This window comes from Nomascus leucogenys, chromosome 3 (assembly GCF_006542625.1).
Source record: "Nomascus leucogenys isolate Asia chromosome 3, Asia_NLE_v1, whole genome shotgun sequence".
NCBI classification, from domain to species: Eukaryota; Metazoa; Chordata; class Mammalia; order Primates; family Hylobatidae; genus Nomascus; species Nomascus leucogenys.
In genome coordinates, this window is record NC_044383.1 from 111,152,970 (window position 1) to 111,174,694 (window position 21,725).

General features: G+C 37.0%; 1 long non-coding RNA gene across 1 annotated transcript in view; it reads right to left on the reverse strand.

The window, feature by feature from the left end:
* Positions 1 to 8,473: 8,473 nt before the first annotated feature.
* LOC105739559 overlaps positions 8,474 to 21,725 on the reverse strand; it is a 55,308-nt gene continuing 42,056 nt past the window's right edge. Inside the window, exons 6-7 of the long non-coding RNA XR_004029345.1 lie at positions 20,448 to 20,508; positions 8,474 to 13,089 (exon numbers count right to left, since the gene is read on the reverse strand). This is a non-coding gene — a long non-coding RNA (uncharacterized LOC105739559). The remainder of the gene's footprint in view (positions 13,090 to 20,447; positions 20,509 to 21,725) is intronic.

Genomic DNA, 21,725 nt, shown 5'->3' on the forward strand with positions numbered 1-21,725 from the left:
TTTCCAGAATTTTCTATCTGGTTCACCATATTTTAGGGCCGAAGTATTTCTTGCCTTCATATTCAAGCACTAAGAGAAAAGTTTTCAGTGAGGTAGTTAAAGTTACAGATCTACTTATTTTCTATTTTTATCTCAAAGTTTTTTTCTACCCATGGTTCTCTGTGTTCCTTTCCCCTAAGATCTTCCTACTAACTTTCAGAAGTGTCTGTCTTCTGGGCGTTTCACACCTTACTGACACTTTCTTTTGCATTCCTTTTAACCTTGCTTTTCTTTCCTCTCACTGAGCAGAGGGTCCCTTCAAACAAGGATTCTGTTGATTTTCTTCCTTCCTTGAGAAAATCCATCTGTTTCAGGTCTTTTGCTTTCTTTTTTGGTGAATGATTTACTCACTGACCCCTGGCTGCACCAAATCCCACATTTCTTCCTGTTTTCTGATGGTGACACACTCTAAACCACCCTCTCAGTTGAAAAGCATGAACACTCAAGTGTCTGTTTCCTCTTAAGTTTTCACCAGTCACGAAAAGGACACTTCTCAATTGCACTAGCTCTGCAGAATTACCTCTCCTTTCTCTTCTGTCTTCTAGGAGCTTTTGTTTCCTTATCACATTTAATCAGTTACCATATTTGGTTGTTATTTCCTCTGTATTATCTCGGAGGTCTGCCTCTTCCTCTCAATGCTCAGAGGAATACCTGAATCAGATTTTCTCATCTTTGACTAAATAGTCTCTCGTTTTCTGATGAGCCACGAGTCCTCATTTTCAAGGTTTCCAATTTTTTTTAAGTTATCCCTATCAGCTTTTCTACCTTCTTATTTGTTCACATTTTCCTGCAACCTTTCTTTTCACTCTGCAGTCAGTTCCCAGTCATTTATTCGTACGTGGTTTGGAGATCTCTCTCCAAAGCAATCTGCAAACACTATCTGTTTTCTTCATACCCTTTTCCTTTACAATCTCACTGAGAGAACTTTCTCGACTACATCATACCTAACTCAATTTGTAGCCTGAAGATAACATCAATGTTTGTAATTCCACAGCTAAGATTGGGTTAGATCAATGATGTCCAGTAAAACTTTCTCAATGATGCAAATGTCCCATATTTGTGCTCTTCAATATGGTAGGCACTAACCCTCACTGGACACTTGAAATGTGGCTACTGCATCTGGGGAACTGAATTTTTAATTTTCATTAATTTAAATTTAAATAGCTGTATGTGGCTAGTCGATACTCCATTGAACAACAAAGCATAAGTCTAGGCCCTAGAATATCAAATTATACTGTAAGAATTGAGCCCATTGTATGTAATATAAACTTTTCAAGGACCTAGGAAAATATATGAGATCTGAAAATAATATTATTGCAAAATTTAAACAAGTCTCAGATTCACAAATAATAAATATTTTGATATAACATAATTAAATATTATTAAGCATGTTCTGTCAGTTTTAAATATTTTTAATATTTTTTTTTGAGGCAGAGTCTCACTCTGTCTCCCTAGAGGGCAGTGGTGTGATCTCAGCTCACTGCAGCCTCGACCTCCCGGGTGCCAGCAATTCTCATGCCTTAGCCTCCTGAGTAGCTGGGATTACAGGCATGGCCCACCATGCCCCAGCTATTTATTTTATTTTATTTTATTTTATTATTTTTAGTAGACATGTGGTTTCACTATGTTGACCAGGCTGGTCTCGAACTCCTGACCTCAAGTGATCTGCCCACCTCAGCCTCCCAAAGTGCTGGGATTACAGGCACCAGCCACCATTCCTGGTCATATTTTTAATTTAAAAAATTGAACAAATTACATTGTTTCCAAATAATTTGTTGGTTATATTTTTCCTTTTCTAAAGAATTTCCAAGTATACATAATAATTGCAAAAAAAAATCAAATCATAAATTAAATGAGAGTTTCTCATTGCCAAATTTGAGCAAGAACAAAACTACAAAGATGTCTCAAAATTTTTATAGCAAAAATTAACATTTACTGTGGTATATTTTTGATGTTTGATGTGATGTGAGGTGAGATGTCTACAAAGGTGCCTAGTCAATGTTTGACTATAACTTACTGTTCTTCTCCATTGTAAATAGGCGTAAACTTAGCACCCAGTCATCCTTTTATTCAGGCCTACTTTTTTTTTTTTTTTGAGACAAGGTCTCACTCTGTTGCCCAGGCTGGAGTGCAGTGACATGATCTCACCTCACTGCAACCTGTGCCTCCCAACCTCAAGGGATCCTACTACCTCAGCCTCCCAAGTAGCTGAGATTACAGGCACCTGCCACCACACCAGGATAATTTTTGTATTTTTTGTAGAGACAAGGTTTCACTATGTTGCCCAGGTTGGTCTCGAAGTGTTAGACTCAAGCAATCCACCTACCTGGAGGCCTTCTCTTAACATTTGCAGGAAAAGGCAAAAATATAAATTCAGCCTCCTGCCCCATGCCCACCTTCCTTCCCATCCCACTTCATCCCGGACAAAGAAAAGCCTTGCACTAGTATCTATGTACAGCTCAGTCCAGCCTCCCTGCTTTGCCAACAGTCCTGGGAGTGTTCACCCTTGTGGCTCTTGGCCCCAGGGAGGCTTTGTAAGCAGGGGTGTGACAGCAGGGTAACAGTGGAGCCCTTTAAAGTACGAGGCCTGAGTAGTACCACTCTAACATTTGTATATTTCTATTATAGGATTTACTACTATCTAAAGTATTATTTTGCTTGTTTTATCTACTTTTAAAAAGATTTCTTACCACTGCACTAAAAGAAGACTATTGTACCTAGAATTACAGGGATTCTGATGCTAGAAGAGCATCTCCCTTATAGCAGATACTAAGTAAATATTTTTTGAAAAAAATAATTATTTTGATATGATTTTCTTATGAAATGATGGCATTCATATTGGAAAGAATAAAGGCTTTGCAACTGAATAAACTTTAATTCCATCTCATCCCATTATTAGCCATGATTTTAGTACATGGGGACAAAATTAAAATCCAGCCAGAGGATTTTTTTATTTTCTCCAAATTTCTATCTTTCAAAATTTTCCTGCCTTAGCTTGCTCTGTATATCAAACTGTGGTTTGCCACCTGATAGTGTGTTGTCAAAACAACTTGTAGTTCCCAAAGTGTGGTCTATGGGGCCCTGGGGGTCCCAAGACTTTTCAGGAAATCTATGAAGTCAAAACTGTCATAATAATATTAAGATGCGAGTTGCCTTTTCCACTATGCTGACATTTGCACTAATGGTGGTACCACACTGTACCAAGTATTGATTCTTCACTGCTGTAATTCACAGTTTCAAAGAAAAATGACTTTCACTTTAAAATGTCCTTAAAAAAACAGAAAATGTATTATTATTAATCTCAAACTTTGGTATGTATCTTTCTAATATTCTTTGTGACAAAATGGGAATAGTGAAGTACGATTTTATCTTGAGAGAAATTATTCCATTCAGCTGCAAGCTGAACTAGGTACTTTTTTTGGTAGAACACCATTTTTACTTTCAAGAATGACTGACACTGTTATGCAGACTAGGATATTTGGCTGATATTTTCTTTAACATGAACAAAGTTATTTTGTATCATTTTTGCCCACGAGAAAGTTTAAGTTTCAAGGAAAACTGGAACTTCAGAAACCTTGTATCCAACACTGTGAGCTTGACAGCTTCCCAAAAACTTAATGACTCTTTGGAAGAGATAGATCATTAACCAATGTGATTTTTAACTATTATATAATGAAGTTTGCAAATATTTGGAAAATCATAACTCAGTGAACCAGTATTTTCCAAATGACCAATGCATGATAATCCAAAATCATACATGGGTAAAAGATACATTCACAGTATAAGATAAGCCAATGAACTTTAATGAAAATGTACTTAAAGTTTATTGACACAGTTTTAGATTCGATGCTGCAAGTAACTTTTAAGAAAGCTTTTTATGGTCCTCAGCAATTTTTCAGTGAGTAGAGTTCCTGAGATCAAAATGCTTGAGAATAACTGATTTAATGAATTGTGACCAGGATTTTGAAAATGAAGTACAAAATAACATTGTATTTTAATACTATTAAGGTCATATTTTAAGTTTAGCTTATGTTTTATATTATTATATATTGCATGGGTAAATATAGTTTTTTTGAAACCTTTGTTACAGTTATGCAAACACAAACATACACATGTGGGTACTAGGGCACAAGATAAAATTTAGCTTTTACTCTTGCAGTAAAAAGTTTGAAAAAAAATATATAGATGCCAAGACCAGCTCGGTCGGGGAGACCCTAACCCAGTAGCGCTAGAGGAATTAAAGACACACACACAGAAATATGGAGGTGTGAAGTGGGAAATCGGGGTCTCGCAGCCTTCAGAGCTGAGAGTCCCGAACAGAGATTTACCCACGTATTTATTAACAGCAAACCAGTCATTAGCACTGTTTCTATAGATATTAAATTAACTAAAAGTATCCCTTATGGGAAATGAAGGGATGGGCCGAATTAAAGGAGTAGATTGGGCTAGTTAACTGCAGCAGGAGCATGTTCTTAAGGCACAGATCGCTCATGCTATTGTTTGTGGCTTAAGAATGCCTTTAAGCGGTTTTCCGCCCTGGGCAGGCCAGGTGTTCCTTGCCCTCATTCCCGTAAACCCACAATCTTCCAGCTTGGGCGTTAGCGCCATTATGAACATGTTACAGTGCTGCAAAGATTTTGTTTATGGCCAGTTTTGGGTCCAGTTTATGGCCAGATTTTGGGGGGCCTGCTCCCAACATATAGATCATCTGCTTTTTTAATCTTTCTATGCCAAGATACTTAGCACTATGTCTGATACATATATTGACTCAATAAATATAGAATAAACTGCCTCTTATCTCTCATTTTCCACATCTTGTATTAGCATATCCTATCACCTCTGGCTTCAAAACCTTCATTCAACTTTCCCCCTATAGTCTATTCTTTTTTTTTTCTTTTTTCAGACGGAGTCTCGCTCTGTCTCCCAGGCTGGAGTGCAATGGCGCAATCTCGGCTCACCGCCTCCCGGGTTCACTCCATTCTCCTGCCTGGAGTCCATTCTTAACACATACACTCGAGTGATCCTGTTACCTCTCTTTATTTAGAAGTTTACCTATTTTTGATATCAATTTACATCTTCTTTCCATTTGCTCATTCCTTTCTGTCTACCCTGGCCTACCCCTTGTTCATAGAACATACGGGCCTATCACTAGGACTTAGATTTCATTATCATAAATTCTCCATTTGTATCAAGAACAACCAATTACCACCCCATGCCATTGCTGCCTTTATCACCTGCTTCTGTATACCACACTTTCCATCAGTGACGCCATGTCTTTTCATGAGTCCTTCCACTATTCCCTTGAACTCTACATTGCCATCTGTATTCATCTTAGTACTGAATCAATGGTAATAATCATGCTTCTCATGAATCACCTCAACTAAATGCTAATGAGAGGTTGGCAGAAAGCAGTTAAGAAACTGCTTGCATCTGGATATTGTCTGTAAATCAGCTCTCAATATACATCAAGAGGGAAGTTTAGCTGAAATAATATGAAATTCAGTAATAGGCCAAATACTATTTTCTGGTATGAAAAGCAAAATTCTTCAGATGCACCAGTTCTAAAACAGACAATAGGAAAGTTAGAAATGTGAATCAAGATTTTAAGGAAACAATTTTAACAAATTATTCTGTGTCTAAATTGAGTGAGCTCTGAGATTGTTGATAAACTGATGCTAGAAAAAAAAATGGTTAGGCACAGAGAGGTGCTGTCTCTCTATTCTTTCTATCACATCAACCAAGTTCTTAAAGTTCTTATTATTAATATTGTAAAAGCAACTGTATTAGGGTGTTCTTGCATTGCTATAAATAAATACCTGAGACTGGATAATTTATAAAGAAAGGTTTAATTGGCTCACCGTTCTGCAGGCTGTACAAGAAACATAGCAGCATCTGCTTCTGGGAGGCCTCAAGAAGCTTCCAATCACGGCAGAAGGCAAAGAGGGAGCAGGACATCACATGGCAAAAGCAGGAGCAGGGTGGAGGGGTTGCACCACATTGTACAACAACCAGATCTTGCTCGAGCTCTCTCACTATCACAAGGACAGCATCAAAGGAATGGCGCTAAACCATTCATGAGAACTTCACCCAGATGATCCAATCACCTCCCATCAGGCCCCACTTCCAACATTGAGGATTACACTTCAACACGAGCTTTGGGTGGGGCAACTATATCAGCAACTTTGAGTTTAGATGTTAAATTGTCTGACCAACTAGTGTTAAAATAATTTTTTTAATTATACTTCTATATTCTCTGAATTTATATATATCCTTCTGCCAAGAGGAGATAATAGAACAGCTGCTTTTCCTGGAATTAATATATAATCCTAAATTTAATTTCTGTGATAATAGAAAGCTGTTAAATAATTAAAAGCTAGTATTACTACAGTATTTTTTTAAAAAATCTTTTCAATATTGAAAGTAAATTTTGCTTTCAAAACTACCATAATTCTTTATTGCAAAATAGCCAGAAAATCACAGAGAATAGATTTAATAGTTATTTCCCAGATTGCAGCAAATGAAATGCTTTTTTATACATGACTAACTAGTAGTCCTATTCCAACCCCCAAATGATTATAAATCACATCCGATTTCTGCAATGTTTATTTCACATAATACTATAATTGTACTTTATGAATACTTTTAAAGGCTTGGTTATGATTATAAATCACATCAGATTTCTGCAACATTTATTTCACATAATATTGTAATTGTACTTTATGAATACTTTTATAGGCTTGGAGGAACAGAAAATAATGGTAGAAGAAAATTTTACCTTATTTATGAGAAAGGAAATGACCAAAAAAGAGAAAGTGGTGGGGGGGGAGAAAAATGAACAATCAGAATTAATATAAATTAATGTAAAAAAAATACTGATTAAGATGGTTTAAGATAAAGCAAGATCATCATAGAAAAAAAAGACCAGTTTTCAAAGAAGTCTGGTACCCACTGACGTCACCTTAAGCCCACAACTTAGTCCTTCATTCTTAGTATGTTAATTGTTCCACCTCACTCTAGAATATCACCGAAGTGTTCTCTTACCACCTTTAATCAATCCCTGGGGTAGTCTGGAATTTTTGTTTATTTGTTTGTTTTTTTTAAATGGACTCTCGCTCTGTCGCCCAGGCTGGAGTGCAGTGGCATGATCTCAGCTCACTGCAAGCTCCATCTCCCGGTTCACGCCATTCTCCTGCTTCAGCGTCCTGAGTAGCTGGGACTACAGGCGCCCGCCACCTCGCCTGGCTAATTTTTTTTGTATTTTTAGTAGAGACGGGGTTTCACCGTGTTAGCCAGGATGGTCTCCATCTCCTGACCTCGTGATCTGCCCGCCTTGGCTTCCCAAAGTGCTTGGAATGTTCTTAATCAACACAGGCAATATAACTAAAATTATAACACAGAATTATAACTAAAAGTAAATCTGTTTTCATAGAAACAGAGATATTGGGCCTGGGATAAAGGGATGCCCAAAATTGTGGCATTATTGCTCTAAGGCCCTTAGACAACACTTTTTTTTTTTTTTTTTTTTGAGATGGAGTCTCGCTCTTTCACCCAGGCTGGAGTGCAGTGGCGCAATCTCGGCTCACTGCAGGCTCTGCCCCCCGGGGTTCACGCCATTCTCCTGCCTCAGCCTCCCACGTAGCTGGGACTACAGGCCCCCGCCACCTCGCCCGGCTAATTTTTTGTATTTTTAGTAGAGACGGGGTTTCACCCTGTTAGCCAGGATGGTCTCGATCTCCTGACCTCGTGATCTGCCCGCCTCGGCCTCCCAAAGTGCTGGGATTACAGGCGTGAGCCACTGCGCCCGGTCAGTTTTTGTGTTTTTTGTAGAGACAGAGTCTTGCCATGTTGCTCAGGCTGGTCTTGAACTCCTGAGCTCAAGTAATCCTCCTGCTTTGGCCTCCCAAAGTACTGAGATTAGAGGCATGAGCCACTGTGCTTGGCCCAAAATTTTCAATCACCACCGAGCACTGAGACATACCCACCTGGTGTTTGTCTTCCATGAGTTGACTCATTTAAGGAAGATGACTCTGCTTAAGTGAGATGATGCTACAATATTATAGTCACCTATCCCTAAAAGAGGATGCATTTTGGAATCAGGAATGATATGGGGCTGTACCACATGAGCAAGCTGTTTGGTTTCCAAGTGGCTGACTCTGAATCCCTACTATTGTATTACAAACTAGAGTCTCCCTGCCATCTTCAGATGAGGCAGGACATTAAAAATATGGTATCTTTCTTGCCTGTGTCAGCGAATCTTCAGATAGGAAATTGTTTTTAATTTCCTTGGCCTAAAAGGAAGAATTAGTTTCCTCATCTGGAATGAGTATCATTATGAAATTATTACTAGCTTTGCTTTAGTAAATTATCTATAAAATATGAGAGAGAAGATTTGACTATAAAGCTAGTTTCAGCACACAGATTCAACTATGGCATCTTTTTAATAGCTTTATTGAGATATAATTTGCGTACCATACAATTAAACCATTTAAAGTATACAACTCTTTGGTTTTTAGTATATTCATAGTTATACAACCATCACCACAATCAATTTTAAAACATTTTCATCACACTGAAAAGACATCATGTATCTATTAGCAGTCACTCTCCATTTCCTTCCAGAATCTTCCTGGCCAGGCCTGGCTAGGCACTATTCTACTTTCTGTCTCTATAGAGTTCCCTGTTCTGGATATATCACATAAAAGGCAGTACACAATATATGGCTTTTGTGAGTGGCTTCTTTAACTTAGCATAATGTTTGCAAGATTTATTCACTTTGTAGAATCCATGTTGTTGAAGCATCAGTACTACATTCATTTTCAGACAGAATAATATTTCTGTGTATTGAATATATAATATTTTGTTTATCAATTGATAGACTTTGCGTTGTTTTCACATTTTGCCTATTATGAATAACGCTGCTATGAAGATTTATGAACAAGTTTTTATTTGAGCATATGTTTTGCTTTCTCTTGGGTATATACCTAGGAGTGGAATTACTGGACCACATGGTTACTCTTTTTAACATCTGAAGGAAGTACAAGCTGTTTTCCAAAGTGGCTGTCCAAGTTTACCTTTCCACAAGCAATGTATAAAAATTCTAATTTCTCTACACCTTTGCCAACCCTTGTTATTATTGGTCTTTTTTATTATAGTCATTTTAGTGAATATAAATTGGTAACTCATTGTGGCTTTGATTTTTATTTTTCTAATGACTGATGATGTTGAGCATCTTTTCATGGGCTTTTTGTCATTTGTATGTCTTCTTTAGAAAAATGTCTATTCAGATTATTTGCCTATTTTTTAATTGGGTTGTCTTTTTATTGTTGAGTTCTCGGTGTTCTTTTATATTCTAAATTCAAATCCCTTATCAGATGTCATGATTTGCAAATATTTTCTTTCTGTTTCTCTTCACTCTCTTGGTATTGTCCTTTGAAGCACAAAGGTTTTTTATTTTTAATAAATCTAATGTATCTATTTTTTTTGTTTTATTCCTTGTGTGTTTGGTGTCATATTTAAGAAATCATTGCCTAACAACAGGTCACAAAGATTTATGCCTATATTTTCTTCTAAGAGTTTTCTAGTTTTAGCTGTGACATTAGAGTCTTTGATCTATTTTAAGTTGATTTTTTTATATGGTGTGAGCTAGAAGTCCAACTTCATTCTTTTGCAGGTTGATACCCAGTTGTCCCAGCATCATTTGTTGAAAAGAATATTCTTCCTCCATTAAATTGCTTTGATGTCCTTGTTGAAAATCAGTAAGTCATAAATGGGAGGCTATCTTTTTGGCTCTCACTTCTATTCCATTCATCTATATGTCAAATTTTATGACAGTTTCATAATGTCTTGATGATTGTAGCTTTGCTGCACATTTGAAATTGCAAAGTGTGAGTATTCCAACTTTTTTCTCTTTCAAGACTGTTTTGATTATTATGGGTTTTTTCAATTCCCATACAAATTTTAGAGTCGGTTCATCAATTTCTGCAAAAATGTGAGCTAAGATTTTGATAGGGGTAGTAATGAATCTGTAGATCAATTTGGAAAGTATTATCTTCTTAAAATATTGAGTCCTTCAATCCATGAACATGATACATCTTCCCAGTTATTTAGGTCTGTTAACATTTCTTTCAGCATTATAAATGAGAATATAAGTTTTGCACTTCTTTTGTAAAATTTATTTCTGTTTTATTATTTTGGATGCTATTGTAAATAGAATTGTTTTCTTAATTTTATTTTCAGATTGTTCATTACCATCGCATGAAAATATCGCTGATTTTTGTATATTGTATATTGATTTTTGTATTTTGTTTAGTTATCTTATACTTCACTGAACCTATTAGTTCTACATGTTTTTGGTATCTCAATGCAACAGTTTTTATTCTTTGTGTAACCCTATGGAAATAATTTTATTTTTCTTTTGGAACTACAATACATGGTTGGTTTCATTTGCTAAGTAAAATTTTTTATGAAATTGGAGCAGCATATGTTAGGACTTGAAAATCTGCATCCAAATATTTGAAAAGCTGCTGTAGATATAGGCTGCATACTGGGCATCAGTGTGGGCCTTAGTGTGCATTTTACAGAGTTTTAAAATGCAAACTATTTTTTAATCTAAAAAAAGTACTTTTATGTAAAGGATTTCATTAATTCTTAAGTACTTGTTAAGGAAAGAACTTGGTTAAAATGATAGTACAATTAGATCAAATATATATTTAGAAAATAATTAAGACCATTTAGTTTCACTGAACAATGAACAGCCAGCTTATTGTTATTTCTCTATTAGTTCTTTTACCTATTTGACCATTCAGTGATAACCTATTATGTGCCTACAACTCTAGTTAGAGAAGCAGAGATGAGACAATGTTCTTTTCCTCAAAGATCTTACAGTCTAGTGTCTGGTTGTAACTGGAAACCCCAAATTACTGTAGCTAATAAGTTTCTAATAAGCATAAATAATTATTAATAAGCTTGCTATTTAATACTTCTTAATCTTTCAAATACTATACAGAATACCTAAGAATAATATCTCTCAGCACAATTTCCCAGACATTTGAGGCAGTGATTTGGTGAACAAAATCTATATATAAGAAAAAAGTTTAAAAAGTATATAGCACAATTTTATAGTTTTGGGGTTGTGATAGCATGGCCATTCTGCAAATTTCGACTGCTCCATTTTTTAGAATAAAAGAATCAGAAATAATAAGAGGATCATTCCACAGGACCATCTAAAAGTAGAAATAGCCTCTGAAAAAGGTAAATCTAGTATCATTTGCAGTTTAGCATAACCCAGGAAGTGACCACTAAAAGATCCTTTTGAAATTTCCTGAACCTTTGCTCCTGCCCGACATATTATTTCTGTTTGTTTTTCTATAGTGAATATCAATAAAACCCTTAAAATGGAAAGAATCACCAGGGAAGGGAGATCTGAGAGATACGTGCTTTTGTATGGCTGACCCTGGAGAGACAGGAGCCACAACGGAGAGGGCAAAGACCTTGGACTGAGGAGTCTGTTGAGGAGTCCCTTTAAAAGAGGTCTCTAGGCTGGGTGTGGTGGCTCATGCCTGTAATCCCAGCATTTTGGGAGACTGAGGCAGGCAGATCACAAGGTCAAGAGTTCGAGACCATCCTGGCCAACATGGTGAAACTCCATCTCTACTAAAAATACAAAAATTAGCTGGGTGTGGTGGTATGCACTGTAATCCCAGCTACTTGGGAGGCTGAGGCAGGACAATTCCTTGAACCCAGGAGGCGGAGGTTGCAGTGGGCAGAGATGCTGCCACTGCACTCCAGCCTGGTGACAGAGCGAGAATCCATCTCAAAAAAAAAAAAAAAAAAAGTCTCTAGGGCAGTGGTCCATGACCTTTTTGACACCAGGGACTGCCTTCATGGAAGACAATTTTTCCATGGACGGGGTGGTGAGTGGAATGTTTTCACCTCAGATCATCAGGCATTAGATTATCTTAAGGAACACACAACCTGGATCCCTCGCATGCACAGTTCCCAATAGTGTTCATGCTTCTATAAGAATCTAATGCCACTGCTGATCTCACAGGAGGTGGAGCTCAGGTAGTAATGTTAACTTGCCCACCACTCACCTCCTGCTTTGCGGCTGGGCTCCTAATAGGCCACAGACTGGGGTTGGGTACCCCTGCTCTAGAGGATTACTCCAGCTCCTGTGCCCCTACTTATTTCTTTTCATATGTGTTTCCATCTCTCAGGGGAAAATATTTATTTTTTTCTTCAAGACTGTATTTCCATGAAACCCCTGCCTTGTGTTCTGATGAATTCAGGAAAAGCAAACAAAAAACAAATTCATTTTTTCCTTATGGAATAGATCACTTTGGATTACATAGAAAAGACTAACATTGATAGACTGCATATCCCATGCCAGACACTCTATATTTGCTATTTCACTGAATCTCCTAGGAGCTCTATGGCGTATGGTATGTCCTGCAGTTACACTCAATTTGCAGAAGACAGAAGTGAATTGTTTAGTGTCCTTGGTCATACAACTACTGAGTGCTATGGCTAGGAATCAAAGGCTTCATAATCTTAAAACATAACTGCCTTGAAGCTTCTTTCAAGCCCCTTCTTAATCCTGTTTTTCTAATGGCTGTCTTGTTTACTGAATTCATCAGTACTTTGCTTTCTTGGCTAATATGATTTGCCCAAGTAGTACACAGACTGTAAACCTCCCAGCTTCTGTTAAAGCAGTAATGCCAAGGGACTTACTGCCTCAGAGAACAGCTGTGTTATCTTCTCAAGTCACGATATTCCCCCAGGTCTCCACATCTTTGTCTGTGAAACTCAGGAGTTAGATTTGATTATCTTTGAGCTCAAGGATTCTGTTGCTGATTTTCCGTTCTGGGAAAAATTATAGACGTCACAAATGCTTCCAGAGTATAATTGATTAAATCTCACTAGATCATTTTTGTTCCAGAACAAGGTCCAGAACGACCTTGTTCATCAAGAGAAAATTTTAAGGTCATTAAGAGAAAAATTTTTCTTATCAAATCTTCTTATTAGGCAGCTAGGAAAATAAAAAATGTAAGCCTGAAAAAAAAATCAAAATTTTTGTAGTAAAATATACAAAACATAAAATGGGCATGTTAAGCATTAGGCACACGGTTCTTTGTCACTAAATACATTTACATTATTTTGAAACCATCACTATCATCCATCTTCTGCCATCGTCTTCTCCACTGAAACTGTACCCATTAAACACTAACTTCTGATTTCTCCCTCCTCCCAGCCCCTGACAGCCATATTTGATTTTTTGTCTCTATGAATTTGACTCCTCTAGGAACCTCATATAAAAAAATGCAATCTTTCTCTTTTTGTGACTGGCTTATTTTACTTACCATAGTGTTTTCAAGTTTCATCTGTATTGTAGCTTGTGTCAGAATTTTCTTCCCTTTTAAGGCTGAATCATATTCCATTGTACAGCACATATACATACCAAATTTTGCTTATTCATTCATCTGTTGATAGACACTAGGGTCGCTTCCATTTTAGTTATTGTGAATAATGCTGCTACGAACATGGGTGTACAAATATCTGTTTGAGTGCCCGCTTTCATGTTTTAAGGGTATATATCCATGTGGCATTTATATTTTGCGATAATTCTATGCTAAATTTTTTGAGGAACTGCCATACCATTTTCCACAGTGCTACACTGTTTACATTTCCACCAACAATGCAGAAGGGTCCCAATTTCTCCACATCCTTGCCAATACTTGTTACTTTCTGTATTTGTTTTGTTTTGGTTTTGATAATAGCTATCCTAATGGGTGTAACATGGTATCCCATTGCGGTTTTGATTTGCATTTCCCTAATGACTAGTGATGTTGAGCATCTTTTTATCGGATTGCTATTTGTATATCTTTTTTGGAGAAATGTCTATTTACGTCCTTTGCCCATTTTTAATTGGGTTATTTGGTTTCTTGTTCTTGAGTTGTTAAAAACTACTATAGTTTGAATGTCTCCCCTCCAAAATCCATGTTGAAACTCAATTCCCATTTTGGCGGCGTTAAGAGGTGGGGCCTTTTGGAAAGTGACGAAGTCATGAAGGATCCACCTTCAAGAATGGATCCGTGTCTTATAAAAGTGCTGGAGGAAAGTAGTTTAGGCCTTTTGTTCTCTTGTTCTTTCACCACCTGAAGATACATACACAGCATCATGCATGAGAAATGGGCCTTCACTGCTTGCTCTTGATCTTGGACTTCCCAGCCTTCAGAACTGTGACAAATAAATTTATGTTCTTTATGAATTACCCAGCTTGTGGCATTTGGTTACAGTAACACAAATGGACTAAGACAGTAAGACAGGAGTTTTTTTAAAAAACTTATCTTTTTTAAAAAGATATATCTTTTTTTAAAAAGATATTCTTGATGTTAATCCTTTATCAGATATATGACTTGCAAGTATTTTTTCCCATTCTGTGGGTTGCATTTTTCACTCTGTTGTTAGTATCCTTTTATGTACAGAAAGTTTTAATTTTGATGAAGTCCAATTTATCTGCTTTTTAAATTTTGTTTCTTGTGTTTTGGTGTCATATCCAAAAAGTCATTGCCAAATTCAATATTATGAAGGATTTTTAAATTTTTCTTCTATGAGTTTTATAATTTTTATCAGTTATATTTAAGTCTTTGACTCATTTTGAGCTCATTTTTGTATATGGTGTAAGATAAGCCTCCAACTAAGTTTTTTTCTTTCTTTCTTTCTTTCTTTCTTTCTTTCTTTTTGCATGTGGATATTCTGTGTTCTCAGCATCATTTATTGAAAATATTGTCTTTTTCCCATTGAATGGTCTTGGCCCACTTGTCAAATATATGCAAGCTTGTCAAATATATGCTTGTGAAATATACACTTGACCATACATGCAAGATTTTACTTCTGGTCTGTCTATTCTACTCCATTCCTCTATGTGTCTGTCTTTATGGCAGAACCACACTATATTGATTACCATGGCTTTATAGTAAATTTAAAAATCAGAAAGTATGGGATCTCCAAACTTGTTCTGAGTCGATTGGTTATTCGGGAAAAGTTAATTTTTTCATGTGAAAGTAAACGAACTTACAATATGATTAAAATAAACATTTTATCACAGGAATACAATTACATATTTTATTCATGAATGAATGGGAACTTGTTGTCAAGGACCTATTTCTTTGGTGGGGGAGATGTGTTCTAAATGAGATACAAAGTAAACGTGAAGTAAAAGAAACTAATAACCAAGCAAATTTCAAAGAAGTAAGAAATTATTTCTGCTGAAGATTAACAAAGAACATTTCCTTGAGGAGGAAGTGAAATTTGAACTCGGTACAAAAAACTTAGAAAGCCAAGTGGGGTAGGGGTATATTTGTTAATTAATTTGTTATTCTACTTTCTACTTCTACTTTAGTTCTATATGCAATGTTGGATACTTCTAATCTGTTTTTACATTATTTTTAAAGCTGTGGTTAAAAAAGAAAGCTCAAATAGCTACTTACATAGTATCTATAATTTGTCTCTTCATGTACTTTTCCAACTTTGAAAAATAATTCCACAAATGTTTTCAACATGCTTTCAGAATTAATGATTTTTAAAGTCTCATTTAAAAAGACTTATTTTGAGTTTCTATTTGGGGTGATAGAAGAGTTCTAGACATAGATAGTGGTGATGATTACACACATTTTAAATGTATGTATTGCCACTGAATTTAAAACTTTAAAATGGTTAAAATGATACATTTTGTTATATCTATTTTACCACTATTTTTATAGAGACTAATTCACTGTCTCAGATATAATAATATTTTATGAAATGAAAACTTCTTTAGATGTTGTCCAGAATAAAAAGAAACTATTATGTGTGTAGTTGACTACCTATGGGAAGTTTGAAACTTATTATAGGGAACATGGAAATATTGATAATTTCTGCTTTTATGGGTGGATTTATGCTTCAAGGTAGGGAAACTGATGATGTGGCACTACAAATAAATAAAAGGGCATCCAAGAAATTCTGGAAAGTAAACTGGAAGATTTTTGTTTGTTTGTTTGTTTGTTTGTTTGTTTGTTTTGTTTGAGACAGAGTTTCGCTCTCGTTGCTTGGGCTGGAGTGCAATGGCATGATCTCGGCTCACCACAACCTCAACTGGAAGATTTTTATGTAAATGATACATTTAAAAGCAACTTAAGAGGAAAATGATTATTTAATTTCTCCAGATAAATACTAGAAGATATATACCCAAGTTGGAAAGTCAAGTAGATTGAGTAATTTTTCAAATGAAAATGAAGAGTCAGTACCTTGTGCCTAGTCAAGATTTTTTGCCCCAAAAATGCAGAGGGCTTGAAGAGAGAAGTCAATCCAGGCCTGGTGACCAACCAGAAAAGACCCCAGAGATCTTTGGCTTTTCCTCAACTCTATGAATTCTCTCTCCCTTGTGGGTTCTTTCAAAGATAAATCATAATCCTGAACATCAGATCCCCTTTTCTTGGTAGTCTCCAAGCAAGCATTCTAGATCAAAATGTCAGAAAGACCTAGAAAGAATTATTCAGCTCTTTAAAACAACGGCAGATTGCCTGAGATGAATAAGGCTGAGGCACTCCTTCTACTCCACAGTCAGCCTTTAGAATGTGCTCCTTTCAAATGTCTTATGTAGAAGTAAAGGGTAGCTCTACGTTTGACTAGATTAGGAGCATGCCTGTGTCTATGAAATATTGGTTAAGGCCTACTTTGTGTGATGTAGAGAAAAAAAATGAGTGAGACAAGGAGGCCACTGTCTTCAAGGAGCTTTGAGGAAGAAAAAAAGGAGACAAACTGACATAATAAATATTTGCAAAGCAGTTCAATAAGTATTAGACTCATGGTGTATTCATTCATTCAGTGCTCACTGATTAAGCGTCTTCCATGAACTGTCACTGGTTCTAGGATATGGGCTGATATAAATGGGTAACATGCACTTGTGCAACTACATATAGAACACTGAAAGTGCGCTGCAACCAGAGAAGTGAAAAGGAGCAACAGCCCTGGATAACTAACATGCAGCATTTATTGAACCTTTTCCATATTTCAGTCACTTTACTAAGTACTTTTCTTTTAACTCATCTATTCCTCATCAAATTTTTTGAAATAGGAATTAACATCCTCACTTTATAGTTGAGGACACTAAGGCTTAAAGAGTTTAAGTAATTCACTCACATAATTGCATAATTTTCAGAAGTATTTTTGTCAAACAAATATAATCTGGTTTTTGTTGTTTTTAAAATTAGTATCTACATGACAGAAAAAAGAAGATATATGAAAAAAGTTCATAGGGACATACTGTAAATATGGTTTTGCCTGGGCAATAAAACTGAAAGAGAAAATAGATGATCAGTTTTTACTGTTTGTTTCTGATATAGTTGGGTTATTTTTCCCCACCCAAAGCTCACGTTGAATTGTAATCCCCAATGCCAGAGGTAGAGCCTAGTGGGAGGTGTTTGGATCATGGCAGTGGATCTCTCATGGCTTTGTGCTGTCTTTGCAAATGAGTGAGTTTTCACAAGATCTGGTCATTTAAAAGTGTGTGGCACCTCCCCCACCCCACTTTCTCTCTCTCTCTGGCTCCTGCTTTGTCCCTGTGATGTACCTGCTTCCACTTTGCCTTCTGTCATGAATAAAATCTCCTTAAGGCCTTCCCAGAAGCTGAGCAGATGCTGGAGTTATGCTTTCAGCCTACAGCCTGCAGAACTGTGAGCCCATTAAACCTCTTTTCTTTATAAATTACCCACTCTCAGGTATTTCTTTTTAGTAATGCAAGAATGACTTAATACAATTTCTTAGTGATGTTTTGAATATTTTTATTACAACTGTCATACATTATTTTGTAGTAAAAAATGTTTTGCTTTAAAAAATGGGGAGGTGGGGAGTTCTCTAAAGTCACACGACAAGAGTTATTCAAACTCTGGGTTTTTTTACTGCAAATATTATATCATTAGGCACCACATTGTTTTGCATCCAAACTCCAGTATAAAATATGTATAAGCCTCTACCTCCTTTACCTTCTGTAGGACAGTTCTCTGGGTGCCCCTTTGGACAAACCCAGTTCTTCTGCCTTCCTCCCTTTTAGTTCTCAAGAATAACTGTAGAATATGCTGGGATAAGGGGGAGCTAGTCCAAATAGCTCTGGCTTGTTCTAACCACCCCCGGAGAGGATGTTCATTAATACTGTAGTTCAGCGTGTCATGATGCCCTGGGGCATTAAACCAGGGAAGGCTGTTTTCTGGGGTTTCTCAACTGCCTTGGGCAACTTTCCTGAGCCTTGAAGAACAGGCTCACAATGAATCCCAGGTTTCTGTAAACTTTTATCTATAATAAAATATCTAAATATAACTTGTGTGAGGGGTATTCTGTCTCACTAGATTCAGACAAGTTGGTAATCAATGCACAGTGAACCTGTTTCACAACCCTTTTTGAATAATTCATCAGATATAGTTCTAGAGGCCCTGTTTGATGATAATAAAACTTTGTTAATTGAAAGAAAATTAAAAAGCTCTTACTATATTAAAACATGTTCAAACATTCCTACTAAGTCTTTAGAGGCTGCTAATAGCAGTCCCTTAGGAGGCCTGAGTTGCAGAGATTTTGCCTTGTGAGAGACATAGAGCAGACATTATGCTCAAAGAGTGCACAAGAAGTTCTGTGGCATTCTTTAGTTGTTACTTTGGTTTCGGTTTTGTTTTCCTGACAGCAATTAATCTATATAATTCTCCAGGAATTATTTACTACCACTTCCATAATGAAGAAGGAAGCGAATGTGGCAAGAGTCTTTTACATTTATGAATTTATATTCTCTGTAGAAAAATAAAAGTCTATTTCTTTTGTCTCCTCCATCTAAGCTAGGTTAGAGTTATCTTCTCTTAGAAATCAAAATAATGGGAAAATGAAACAATTGGCATTCAATTGAAGCAAAAAAAATAAATACATGAGTATTAAGTTTGAGAAGCTTGTTGTTCATTGGGTCTAACCACGAAGTGATTAGCTTTCTATATTTAGTTGTCAGAAGAGGGATTTTCACTGGATACAAATATTTAAATGGCTTATTAATGGAAAAAACCAAACTAGAGATTTCAGGATTTGGGATGTGACTTCAAAATAGCAGTAAGAACATTTATTAAATGGTCAACTTTTTAAAGCACAATTAAGCTTAGAATTAGAATACTGTAGTATAACTTCTCTTGAGTGTCCTTGTTGCACTTGAGTACAAGCAATCATCACTGCATCCATTTTCATTTTCCCTTGAGCTTGCTTTCCCTAATTAAGAGAGTTAGTAATGGCACTTACATTTCATCTAATCTGGCTTTAAGTAATTATGGTTCATTGCAGCAATTACAAGTTACATTTATAATGAACAATAAAGGGGAAAACCTTTCAAATGCAGTTTATTAGGCTTTGAAAACCTGCTACAGAATAGACACTCAATATATATTTACTAGGTAATCAAATACTTTAGTGAGAATATGAATTAAGACTAAGAAATTCACATCCATGACTCTCTTTAAACTGTGACTCCAAACCCATTTCCTCCACAGTACTCTCCTAACACCAGAACAGCACAGCCACTCTAATGCTTCTTCAGCATTGCATATAGACAACCCATAATATTAATTAACAGTCCATAAAATATGGTTCTTTTAAATATTTCATGTTTTCTTTTCTGTTTATAGTCTTTTCATTTATACATAAGTTCCATGAGGACAGAAATCATCATCTCTATTTATTTTGCTTCTTTTGGCAGCTCCTATGCAAAGTCTGCCTTGTGCCTTCCTTTCTCCTCACATTTCATTTAAACTCCCCTCCCACTTGGTCATCTTAATATCCTACTAGGGCCCTATTCTTTTGATACGGCCTTCCTGACCATTCTAAAACTGGTTCCTTACTCTATTGATTGCCTACAACATTTTCCACATCTACTACTTTGATTCTTATATTAGTCTGTTCTCATGCTGCTAATAAAGACATACCCAAGACTGGGTAATTTATAAAGAAAAAGAGGTTTAATGGACTTACAGTTCCACATGGCTGGGGAGGCCTCACAATCATGGCAGAAGGCAAAGGAAGAGCAAAGGCACATCTTACATGGGAGCAGGCAAGAAAGCATGTGCAGGGCAACTGCCCTTTCTAAAACTGTCAGATCTCATGAGACTTATTCACTGTTACAAGAACATCATGGGAAAAACCTGCCCCCTTGATCCAATTACCTCCTACCTGGTTCTTCCCATGACACATGGGAATTATGAGTGCTGCAATACAATATGAGATTTGGGTGGGGACACAGCCAAACCATATCATTCCACTTCTGGCCCCTCCCAAATCTCATGTCCTTACATTTCAAAAATAATCATGCCTTCCCAACAATCCCCCGAAGTCTTAACTCATTCTAGCATTACCTCAAAAGTCCACAGTCCAAAGTCTCATCTGAGACAAGGCAAATCCCTTCTGCCTATAACCCTGTAAAATCAAAAGCAAGTTAGTTACTTCCTAGATACAATGGGGGTAGGGTACAGGCATTGGGTAAATGCACCCATTCCAAATTGGGGAAATTGGCCAAAATGAAGGACTACAGGCCCCAGGCAAGTCTGAAATCCAGCAGGGCAGTCAAATGGTAAAACTCCAAAAGGACCTCCTTTGACTTCATGTCTCACATCCAGATCATGCTGATGCAAGAGGTGGGCACCCACAGCCTTGGGCAGCTCCATCCCTGTGGCTTCTCAGGGTACAGCCCCCCTCCTGGCTGCTTTCACAGGCTGGCATTGAGTGTCTATGGCCTTTCCAGATGCACGATGCAAGCTGTTGGTGGATCTACTACTCTGGGTTCTAGGGAATGGTGGCCCTCTTTTCACAGCTCCACTATGCAGTGCCCCAGTGGAGACTCTGTGTAGGGGCTTCCACACCACATTTCCCTTCTGCACTGCCCTAGCAGAGGTTCTTTGTGAGGGCTCCAACTCTGCTGCAAACTTCTGCCTGGACATCCATGCATTTCTATACATTCTCTGAAATCTAGGTGAAGATTCCCAAACCTTACTTCTTGACTTCTGTGCACCCACAGGCTCAACACCACGTGGAAGCAGCCAAGGCTTGGGGCTTGCACCATCTGAAGCAATGGCCTGAGCTGTACGCTGGCCCTTTTAGCCACTGCTGGGACACAGGGCACCAAGTCCAGGGGACTTCACAAAGCACCAAGGCCCTGGGCCTGGCCCACAAAACCATATTTTTCCTCCTAAGCCTCCTGGCTTGTGATGGGAGGGGCTGCCCTGAAGATGTCTGGCATGCCCTGGAGACATTTTCCCTAGTGTCTTGGTGATTAACATTTGGCTTCTTGTTACTTATGCAAATTTCTGTAACTGGCTTGTATTTCTCCTCAGGAAATGGAATTTTCCATTCTATTGCATTATCAGGCTGCAAATTTTCCAAAATTTTATGCTCTGCTTCCCTTTTAAATATAAGTTCCAATTCCAAACCACATATTTGTAAATACATAAAACTAGATGTTTTTTTTAACAGCACCCAAGTTACCTCTTGAATGCTTTGCTGCTTATAAATTTTTTCCACCAAACACGCTAAATCATCTCTCTCAAGTTCAAAGTTCCACAGATCTCTAGGCCAGGGGCAAGAACATAGCAAGAGTCACCTTTATTCCAGTTCCCAAGAAGTTCCTGATCTCCACC